Consider the following 11930-nt stretch of genomic DNA (forward strand, 5'->3'; position numbering starts at 1 on the left):
TTTTTTCTAAGCTATCAATCAGATTTCTGCTTGTTCTTTTCTAAGAATTATTTAAAATGAAAGTGGCACACCCTCTTACTTATTTTTTTGTCTTTTAAGGTGTTTTAAAAGATACATGTATGTTCAACCTAACTTCTTGTTTTGGCTTTCCATATTAAATATTAGTTATTTATTTTGCCATTAAATTAAAATCTTTTTCTTAAGATTGTTGACAGTTTTTAGCTTCCATCTATTTTTTTTTCATATTCAGATTTTATTTTTTTTATTGCATTTTAGGTTTTGGGGTACATGTGATGAACATGCAAGATTGTTGCATAGGTACACACATGGCAGTGTGCTTTGCTGCCTTCCGTCCCCTCACCTGTATCTGTCATTTCTCCCCATGCTATCTCTTCCATCTATTTTTAAATAAAAAAAAGTTTGCAAAAAGAATTAACTAGATGAGATTTTATTATTACTTTTTATTATACATTATTATCTCAAGCATATTATGAAAATCAGAGATCATAATAATACATTCTATTCAGCGTTTTTGTCCATGGTTAGTTTACCTGTTATACAATTTCTGTAATATTTAATTGTAAATAAAGGTTAAAAATACACAAATGCAATGAAAATCTACATTGGAGAGCTTTGAAAAATAATGAAATTAATAGATTTAGAAATAGAGTAAAAAAACATAAAAATTATCCTTTAGTTCATTTTATTAATGGAGCCTGTTTTCATTAAGTTTAATGTATGAGAAACGTATGTAAAAGGGCATAACATATGAAAATGTTTAAAGAAAGGAATATTGTTACAATCAATATTTGCAAAGTACTACCTAAATTCTTTTACAGTTGTATTCTTTACAAATAAACTATAATGAATGTTCACTTACATTGTTAGTAATTGTTTTTCCCTTACTCTGTATTTTGAAAAATTGCTATATGAATTAGAAAACAAATAAATATGCAAATTAAATATGTCAAGAAATAAAAACAACATAAAGGCTAATGATAGTAATATAATATTGAATATGCCTATAAAATAATTTCAAAACACTTTCTCATTTCTTATTCATGAGGCACTTACACTTTTAGGTTATTATCGATATTAATGGTAAACTAAAATTGCTAAGTAATTGATATTGCTAAGTAACTGCAGTATATCAGCAATTAAGTTTCCTTTCATACTTTTGTTCAAGAATGTCTTCTTTAAAATATAAAAGTTAATAAACCAATCATGTTCAAGCTGAGAGCCAAATCAAGAATGCAATCCCATTTATACCAGCCAGGAAAGAAAAGAAGAAGAAGAAACCTAGGAATACATGTACCCAAGAAGGTGAAAAATCTCTACAAGGAATACTATAAACACTGCTGCAAAAAAATCATAGATGACACAAACAAACGGAAAAATATCCCACACTCATGGATTCAAAGAATCTATATTTTCAAAGTGCCCATACTGCCCAAAGCAATCTATAGATTCAGCACGCTTCCTATCAAACTACCACTGTAATTTTTCACAGAACTTTTTTTTTAACTATGCTAAAATTCACATGGAACCAAAATAGGAACCCAAATAGCCAAAGCAATCCTAAGCAAATAGAACAAAGCCAGAGGCATCCAATTACTTGACTTCAAACTGTACTATAAGGCTACAGTAACTGAAACAGCATGCTGCTGATACTAAGACAGACACACAAACTATTGAAACAGAATAGATAACCTAGAAACAAAACCGCACACCTACAGCCATCTGATATTTGACAAAGTCAACTAAAATAAGAAATGGAGAAATGACTCCCTATTCAATAAATGGTGCTGAGATAGTTGGCTATCTGTATGCAGATTGAAAGTGGACCCTTACCTTTCATCATATACAAAAATTAATTCAAGCTTAATTTAAAAATTAAATGTAAGACCTCAAACTATCAGACTCCCAGAAGAAAACCTAGAAAACACTATTCTGGACGTTGGTCTTGGGAAAGAATTTATGACTAAATTCTCGAAAGCAGTTGCAACAAAAATAAAAATTAGCAAGTGTGCCTAATTAAAGAGTTTCTTCACAGCAAAAACAAAAGAAAACGAAACAAAACAGCAACAACAAAAAACAATCAACAGAGTAAACAAACAACCTACAGAATGGGAGAAAATATTCACAAACTATAGATCTGGCAAATAGCTAATATTCAGAATCTATCAGGAACTTAAACAATTCAACAAGGAAAAACCAAACAGCCCCAATGAAAAAGTGGATGAAAGACATTACAACAGACACTTGTCAAAACATAACATACAAAAAATGCTCAATATCACTAATCATCAGAGAAATGCAAATTGAAACCACAATGAGATACCATCTTACACCAGTTAGAATGGCTTTTGTCAAAACGTCAAAAACTAACAGATGTTGGTGAGGTTGCAGAGAAAAGGGAATGCTGATACACTGTTGGTAGAAATGTAAATTACCAGCCACTGTGAAAAGCAGTTTGGAGAGTTCTCAAAGAACTTAAAGCAAAACTGCTATTCAACCCGGAAGTCCCATTACTGGTTATATATCCAAAAACAATAAATCATTCTACCAAGAAGACACCTGCACTAGTATGTTCATTGCAGCACTATACACCATAGATTTAGATTCAACCCAGGTGCCAAACAACGTTGGATTGAATAAAGAAAATGTGGTACATATACACCATGGAATACTATGCAGTCTTAAAAAATAATACAGTCATGCCATTTGCATGAATATGAATGGAGCTAGAGGCCATTATCTTAAGCAAATTAATACAGAAAAGCTAAACAAAATACTACATGTCCTCACTTACAAGTGAGAGTTTAATATTGGATACTTATGAACATAAAGATGGCAAGAGTAGACACTGGAGACTACTCTGAGAAGGAAAAAGCATGGGGTAAGTGTTAAAAACATAACTCTGGGGTACTGCATTCTCTACGTAGATCATCCTGCATACAATATATTCATTCCACATGCAAATTTCTAATGTAACAAACCTGCATATGTATCTTCTGAATCTAAAAGAAAAGCTGAAATTATTTTTTTTAAAAAAAGTTTGAGTTACCAGTTGAAGAATATATTAAATTCAGACAAGTTGAAATGATCAATGGAACCAGTATGGAAGCTGATATGGTTTGGTTCTGTGTCCCCACCCAAATCTCATGTTGAATTTTAATTCCCAATGCTGGGGGAGAGACCTAGAGGAAGGTGATTTGATCATGGGGCAGATTCCCTCCTTGCTGTTCTTGTAATAGTGAGTCTCATGACATCTGATGATTTTAAAGTGTATGGCACTTCCCCCTTCACTCACTCTCTCTTCTGTGCCACGTAGAGATGTGCTTGCTTCTTCTTACCCCTTCTGCCATGATTTCAAGTTTTCTGAGGCTTCCCCTTTATAGCTTATGTGCTGCTGGTATAGCCTGTGGAACTGTGAGTCAATTAAACCTCTGTTCTTTATAAATTACCCAGTCTCCGGTATTTATTATGATAGTATGAGAACAGACTAATACAGAAGGAGAAAATACAAGTCACATTCAGAAAACCATTTGTACATGATTTAGGTGGAGATGAAAGAGTTCATGCCAGAATCATCAGACACAGAGAGCATCCTTGGTTTTTCCTGTACCACTTTTTATCTCCCTCTTTTGCTTATGTCTTGTTAACTGGTGCACTTCTTGTCTTCTCCATCATTTTAAAGGTTGATCCCATGCTCTTGGACAGTTGTTTAGATACTGCCTTATACTCTCAAGGCAAACAAAAAGTTGCCTGCATATTTGAAAAGGAGATAGGTTAGTGACTGTGCATGTTACCTATCCAAAAGACTGATAGTTTCTTGTAGTAGATGCTGAGATTCACACTGACAAAATGTGTATTCGGCTGTTGTAGCATGTTATCTAAATGTCAAGTAGGACAGCCAGGCTTGGTGGCTCATGCCAGTAATCCCAGCCCTTTGGGAATCTGAGGTGGGACGATCACTTGAGCCAAGGAGCTTGAGACTAGCTGAAGAAACATTGAGAAATGCCATCTCTAATTTAAAAATAAAAAAAATTTAAACTAGTCAAGTATGATAATGGGTTTTCATAGGTCTCATAATTCTCCAACTATTTAATTGCAGATTTTTCCACTTCTCCTTCATATTGTGAAGTCCTCATAGTATGTGAAGATGGATTTAGAATCATTAGGTATTCATAAATTGACTCCTTTATTATTATATAATTCTCCTCTTTACAAATCTTTGTAATTTTTCTTGTTCTGAAATGTACTCTCTGATATCAATATAGTGGTATTTTTTTCGACCTTTTAACTGAAATCTATGTCATTATATATAAAGTGTGCATCTTGTAGAAAATACGTATTTGGAAATTTCCTTTTATTCAGTATGACAGTCATTTGCCCTGCATCTTTGGTGTTAAAAAACTCACACTCCTAGTGACTTTTTGGTTGAGTTTAAAGATACTGTATTGTTTTCTGTATGTATTTTTTCTTCTTTTCCTTTCTTCTTTTGGGTTGATTCTTGTTTACAATTCTATCTCTAATAATGACTTATTAGATATTGTTTTTATGATTTTAGATGTTGTATTTCTATTTAAAGTATGCATATTTTATCATATGCTGACATCACATAATGCTACAGAACTTCATGCATAGTGAGCAGATGATCCTCAATTTACATTCAGATAAACTCATAAGTTACAAATGTATTTAATGCATGTCACCTACTTCACACTATACCTAGCCTGGCCTACTTAAAACATGTTCAGAACACTTACACTAGCCCACAGTGGGACCGAGGCATCAAGCAACACTGCACTGCAAAGCATGGTTGTTTACCCTCATCAAGCAGCTGGCTGGGAGCTCACCTCACTGCCCTTTCCTAGCAACATAAGACAGCATCAGACTTCACATTGCTAGCCTGAGAAAAACGTGAAATGCAGTTTATCCTGAATGCATATCACTTTCCACCATCATAAAGTGAAAATCTTATCAATCAAACTTCTCAGGACTACTTGTCTTGTATGGTTCTTTTTTTTTTTTTTTTTTTTTTTTTTTTTTTTTTTGATAGGGTCTTTCTGTCACCCAAGCTGGAGTACAGTGGCCCATTTATGGCTCACTGCAGACTTGACCTCCTGGGCTCAAGTAATTTTGTCACCTCAGCCTTCTGAATAGCTGGGATTACAGACACACACCACTGTGCCCTGCCTGTCTGCAGTTCTATTGCACCCCTCTTAAACTTTTTGCTACTGTTACCATGTATTCTCCTTCTGCATTTGTTATAAAGCCCCCAATACACTGTTACTACTTTAGCTTACAGAGAATCAACTATCATTTACAGTAATTCAAATAAGAAAATGTCTTCCATATTTATCTGATGTATACCATTTCTGATGTAGTTCGTTTCTTTCTGGAGATCCTAATTTTCCTCACTTGTCACTTTCCTTTTGCAAGAGAAACATCCCTTAATATTTTATGGAGTGCAGATTTTCTAATAGCACTCTTTATTCACTTTGGTTTTTCTGAAAAAGTATCTTTTATGCTATTAAATCTGGGATGGTAGTTATGTTTTCCCTATAATTTAAAGAGATCACTTTGTTGTCTTCAGGCTTGCACAGGTTCTGATGAGAATTCTTGTGGAATTCTTACATTTGTGGTTATAGATGGGATGTTTCTTTAACGTTGGACTGACGATCAGTAATTTCTTTTATTTTTGTACTTCAGGAGTTTGCGATGTGTGTAGGTGTGGCTTTCATGTGCGACGGTGTGAACATGTATGTGTGTCTCCTGCCGAAGGTCTCTGGGCTTTTTGCATGGGTGGCACGTTGTCTTACAAAAAATTCAGCAAGTTCTAAGCCATGAACATTTTGAATAATTCTTCTACCCAAGTCTCTATCTTTTCTTCTCCTGGAACACATGTTACTTTTCTGTACCATTACTTGACACTGTCTCACAAATACTGGATGCTCTATGTTAGTTTGTGTTTGTTTTCCTTATGTTTTAATTTGTGCAATCTCTATTGACATACTTCAGTTTGCTCATTCTTTCTTTAGCTGTAACTAGCTGCTTCCTTCCAATATGAGTCTGCTAATCAGCAGATCTTAAAATAGTATCGCGAATTAGTCAGGTGAGTCTGATATAATCACAATAGTCCCTAACATTCATATAAGGAGGCAGAAAAAGGATAAGGTAACACAGATGGGGGAAAAAATCAGCTATTGGAAGGGAATCATGTGTCAAGAAAGGCAGCCAAGTTTTGGAAACTGGAGAAAGGGAGGAAATGGATTCTGCTCTAGAGCTCTCGAACCAATCAAACTTCTGACACCTTAGTTTTTTTAATCTGGTGAAATCCATTTTGTACTTCTGAGTTCCAGATTAATAAGGTAATACATGTGTGTTGTTTTAGATTGCCATGTTTGTGGTAATTTGTCTGGCAGCAACAAGAAATTATACACTGCTTTTCCTACTATAAGGATACATGCACACAAATGTTCATTGCAGCACTGTTTACAATAGTAAAGACCTGGAACCAACCTAAATACCCATTGATGATAGACTAGACAGGGAAAATGTGGCACATATGCACCATGGAATATCATGCAGCCATCAAAAACGATGAGCTCGTGTCCTTTGTAGGGACATGGATGAACATGGAAACCATCATTCTCAGCAAACTGACACAAGAACAGAAAATCAAACACCGCATGATCTCTCTCGTAGGTGGGTGTTGAAAAATGAGAACACATGGACACGGGGAGGGGAGTGCTACACATTGGGGTCTGTTGGGGGCAAATAGGGGAGGCACAGCAGGGGGTGGGGAGGTGGGAAGAGGTAGCATGGGGAGAAATGCCAGATATTGGTGATGGGGAAGAAGGCAGCAAATCACACTGCCATGTGTGTACCTATGCAACAGTCTTGCATGTTCTCACATGTACCCCAAAACCTAAAATGCAATTAAAAAAAAAAAGATGAGTTCGTGTCCTTTGTAGGGACACAGATGAACCTGGAAACCATCATTCTCAGCAAACTGACACAAGAACAGAAAATCAAACACTGCCTGTTATCACTCATAGGTGGGTGTTGAACAATGAGAACACATGGACATAGGGAGGGAAGCAGCACATGCTGGGGTCTGTTGGGCAAAAACAGGGGAGGGACAGTGGGGTTGGGGAGCTAGGGAGATATAGCATGGGGAGAAATGCCAGATATAGGTGATGAGGAGGAAGGCAGCAAATCACACTGCCATTTGTGTACTTACACAGCAATTTTGCATGTTCTTCACATGTACCCCCAAACCTAAAATGCAATTTAAAAAAAGTAAATTTCAGCCTAATACTATGATGAATATTAATGCAAAAATGCTCAATAAAATATTGGCAAGCCAAATGCAACAGCACATCAACAAGCTTATCTTCATGACCAAGCAGGCTTCATCCTGCAGATGCAAATCTGGCTCAAAATATGCAAATCTATAAACATAATCTATCACATAAACATAATCAAAGACAAATACCACATGATTATCTCAGTAGGTGCAGAGAAGACTTTTGACAAAATTCAACAATTCTTTATGCTAAAAACTCTCAATAAACTATTGATGGAACATATGTCAAAATAATAAAAGCTATTTATGACAAATCCACAGGAAAATCATACTGAATGGGAAACTGGAAGCAATCCCTTTGAAAATTGGCACTCGACAAGTTTGCCATCTCTCACCATTCCTATTCAACATGATATTGAAAGTCCTAGCCAGAGCAATCAGGCAAGAAAAAGAAACAAAGGGTATTCAATTAGGAAAAGAGAAAGTCACATTGTCATGGTTATTAAGGTCTTCAAAAAAGAGCCTTGATAACCACAACCACCCTAAACAAAAAGAACAAAGCTGGAGGCATCATGCTACCTGACTTCAAACTATACTTCAAGGCTACAGTAATCAAAACAGCATGGTACTGGTACAAAAACAGAGATTATAGACCAATGGAACAGAACAGCACCCTCAGAAGTAATGCCACACATCTAAAACCATATCATCTTTGACAAACCTGAAAAAAACAAGCAATAGGAGAAGGATTCCTTATTTAATAAATGGTGTTGGGAAAACTGGTTAGCCATGTGCAGAAAGCTGTAGCTGGACCCCTTCTTCACACCTTATACAAAAATTAACTCCAGATGGATTAAAGATTTAAACATAAGACCCAATGCCATAAAAACTCTAGAAGAAAACCTAGGCAAAACCATTTAGGACATAGGCATAGGCAAGGACTTCATGACTAAAACACCAAAAGCAATGGTAACAAAAGCCAAAACAGACAAATGAGATCTAATTAAACTTAAGAGCTCTGCACAGCAAAAGAAATAATCATTACAGTGAACTGGCAACCAACAGAATGGGAAAAGATTTCTTCAAGCTACCCATCTGACAAAGGGTGAATATCCAGAATCTACAAAGAACTAAAACTATATATATATATATAAAGCCCATTCAAAAGTGGGCAAACGATGTAAACAGACACTTTTCAGCATAAGACATTTATGTGGCCAACAAACATATGAAAAAATGCTCATCATCACTAGTCATTAGAGAAATGCAAATCAAAATCACATTGAGATACCATCTCACAACAGTTAGAATAGTGATCATTAAAAAATCTGGAAACAACAGATGCTGGAGAGGCTGTGGAGAAATAAGAATGCTTTTACACTGTTGGTGGTTGTGTAAGTTAGTTCAACCACTGTGGAAGACAGTGTGGCAATTCCTCAAGCATCTAGAAATAGAAATACCATTTGACCCAGCAATCCCATTACTGGGTATATACCCAAAGAATTATAAATTGTCATATTATAAAGGCATATACACAAGTGTGTTCATTGCAGCCCTGTTTACAATAGCAAAGACTTGGAACCAATTTAAATGCCCATCAAGGATAGACCGGATAAATAAAATGTGGCACATACATGCTGTGGAATAATATGCAGCCGTAAAAAAGAATGAGTTCAGGTCCTTTGCAGGGACTCGGATGAACCTGGAAACCATCATTTTCAGCAAACTAACACAAGAACAGAAAACCCAACACCATATTCTCTCACTCATAAGGGGATGTTGAACAATGAGAATACATGGACACAGGGAGGGGAACATCACACACTGGGGTCTGTTGTGGGATAGGGACTAAGGGAGGAAGAGCAGGGGGTGGGGAGATTGGCAAGGGATGATATTAGGAGAAATACCTAACGTAGGTGACAGGGGGATGGAGGCAGCAAACCACCATGGCATGTGTGAACCTATGCAACAATCTTGCATGCTCTGTACATGTATCCCAGGACTTAAAGTGTAATGAAAAGAAAGAATAAAAGAAAGAGAGAGAGAGAGAGAGAGAGAAGGGAAGGGACGAAAAAAGGAGGAAGGAAGGAGAGAGGGAGGGAGGGAGGGAAGGAAGAAGGCAGGAAGCAGGCACACGGGAGCAAGGACAGAGGAGTCAGTGGCTTACCTTGGATAAGGCATCCCAGTTGGAAATCTCACGTGATTTTAACCTGTAGCCCAGCAGATATGTTTTTAAGGCTGTCATAACAAATAAGAAAGTTCAAGATAAAAGCCAAGATTATCAAAGGTAACATCAGATAAATTCTTATCAAGAGACAAAAGGAATTGAGAAAAACTTGGGATTATTACCATCTTCTTAGAAGATTCATAAATCTTCACCATGGTTGGATCATTACCAAGAAAGAAAAAAGAATTCTTCTAAATATGTAGACTCTCTCATACATTTTGATTATGTATTTTTCCATTGTAATGACAGATAAAATTTTTGTTTTACTCTCACATTTTACTGTAAGTGTTGAAGTTACCAATAATCTATCTTTCTTTCAGTTTGCAATTCCCTAAACATCACACCAGTTTTTATTATTTGACTACTGCATGGTTTTCACTATCCTTTAATCCATAATTTTTGGTACAACACAGAAATTAAGCTAACATTTTACTGGTCTGACTATTTATCATCAATGGCATCATTAATATTTCCTTCTCTAACCTCAGAATGCAGGCTTTACCTTCATTGTCTTCATGAAATTTTTAAATTATCAGTAATTTTAATTGCTCATCTTACTGATACCAGCTCGTTTGTCAGTCAAGATTTACCATGGTCTTATATTAATATACATTTTCCTTTTTCTTCTTAGCAGACAATTACAGTCAAGCAGGAATGGTCGCTTCATATGTTTCACAGCTCTCAATATCTCTTACTTGTAAGCTCTTTGCAGGCAAAGAAAGTACATCTTTTCTTGCTTGCATTATTCGTATAAATGCACATTAAATACATAAAGTGAGATTTTTGGAAGGCAAGTGCTTTCCTGTAGAACAACACAAGTAAGTTTTGTTTTGTAGCAGGTTTAGAAAATAATGTTTGAGTGGTTATTTCTAGTTATAGCACAATAAACAAGAAGAGTACATTATTCCCCAAATCCTGGCTTCTTTTTGTTATAGGCCTGGAGAAGAATCCCACTTCATGCCATAGGAATTTATAACCTACCAGGTAAGGTTACAGCTACAGAGTTATCTAAGACTGAGCAAATAAAGTTTTAAAGCACATAAAGTTGAGAACTGAGATTGAATGACCCCTCACTCTGGCTGCAGCACCAGCAGTCCTCAAATGGAAAAACTTTTGTGATTGTGAAAGAGAAAAACTATCCAGTCTAGAATGAGCCAGTGTGTGTCAAGGCTAGGTGTGGGCATGGTGGTGAGGAAGCATTGCCAAGTGTTTTAAGTGACATTTTAGAAGTACCTCGATGCAAATTTTCTTCTAGGACGTCAGCCCTCTATGTATACTTAATATGAATCATTCTGAGATTTTTCATCCATATTCCTGATGCCTAAGTCTCCACACCTCACCTCCTGCTCATTCTTGTTAGCTTTTATCAGAAGATGAAATATCTATATGTAGAGGTTAAAATGTTGATAACTTTATTACAATTAAATTATCTTTTCAAATTAAGAAATAATTTGTGTTACCACAAGTACTGCACACTTTGCTAAGTGCCTAAAATATAAAAAGGGATGCATGCCGAATCCTGTCCCACAACACTGGTAGATAAATTTTTTTTAATAATTAGAATCTAATTACTTGTTAATAATTCTTCTAGTTGATAGCTATAAAAATATTGAGAATGTATAACAAAGAAGGAAATGAACACTTCACAAAGCAATTCAGGAATACTTGAGAAAGGTAGTGCAATTTGGTCTCATTCATAAAGTTTAGGTAGATGCTTATAAAGCAGATAAAAAAGAGAAAGCATAAGAAACACTCTGGGCATAGCCTATTTGGAAAATTCAGCAAATCTGAAGCATTGACTTATAGATGCAAGGTAGAAAGTGCTAGGTGAGAAAGCTAGAGAGTAACTGATTTTGAGAGTTTTGTTGTAAATATCATAATTCGGGTTTTTTACTTTATATTATAGACAATTGAAATGGTGTTGTCAGGTAGTTGCATAATAAGACACATGATTTAGAAAGACAATTTTGAATATAATATAACAATTAAACTGCGGGAAAGAGAGAGAAAGGGAGACCGTGAGTAGAAGGTATTGAAAGAGAATAGGTAACAACCAGGCGCAGTGGTTTACGCCTGTAATCGATTATAAATAATCTTGCTTCTTGAGAATCTTCTGAAATAGCTGGGAACTAAATTTCCTATGATGAATTAGCAGTAGTCAATCCTATAGTCAATGAGGCAGTACGCCTCCAAAAGAGAGATAATCACAGAAGGTTCTAAGATTTAAGAATATGTTGGAAGTTAAAGTACTGCCAAGTTACAGCAACATTGACCATAAGATACCTCCAGTATCTGATTATGTGGTTAGTGAAATCAATCCATACTACCTCCAGAATTTAATTAATTTTGAGTAGTATCAATCATTCCCTGACCTTCAGAGGGACA

At 35.7% G+C, this 11930-nt stretch overlaps 1 long non-coding RNA gene across 1 annotated transcript; it reads right to left on the bottom strand.

Moving 5' to 3' along the window:
* Positions 1-701: 701 nt before the first annotated feature.
* LOC141584090 (uncharacterized) lies at positions 702-9623 on the bottom strand. The gene is made up of 3 exons (XR_012517055.1): positions 9486-9623; positions 7253-7290; positions 702-3768 (listed from the first exon to the last, which is right to left on the bottom strand). It is a non-coding gene; the product is annotated as an uncharacterized LOC141584090 (long non-coding RNA).
* Between the last annotated feature and the right edge of the window lie 2307 nt (positions 9624-11930).

This window comes from Saimiri boliviensis, chromosome 3, assembly GCF_048565385.1.
Source record: "Saimiri boliviensis isolate mSaiBol1 chromosome 3, mSaiBol1.pri, whole genome shotgun sequence".
In the NCBI taxonomy this organism is placed as follows: Eukaryota; Metazoa; Chordata; class Mammalia; order Primates; family Cebidae; genus Saimiri; species Saimiri boliviensis.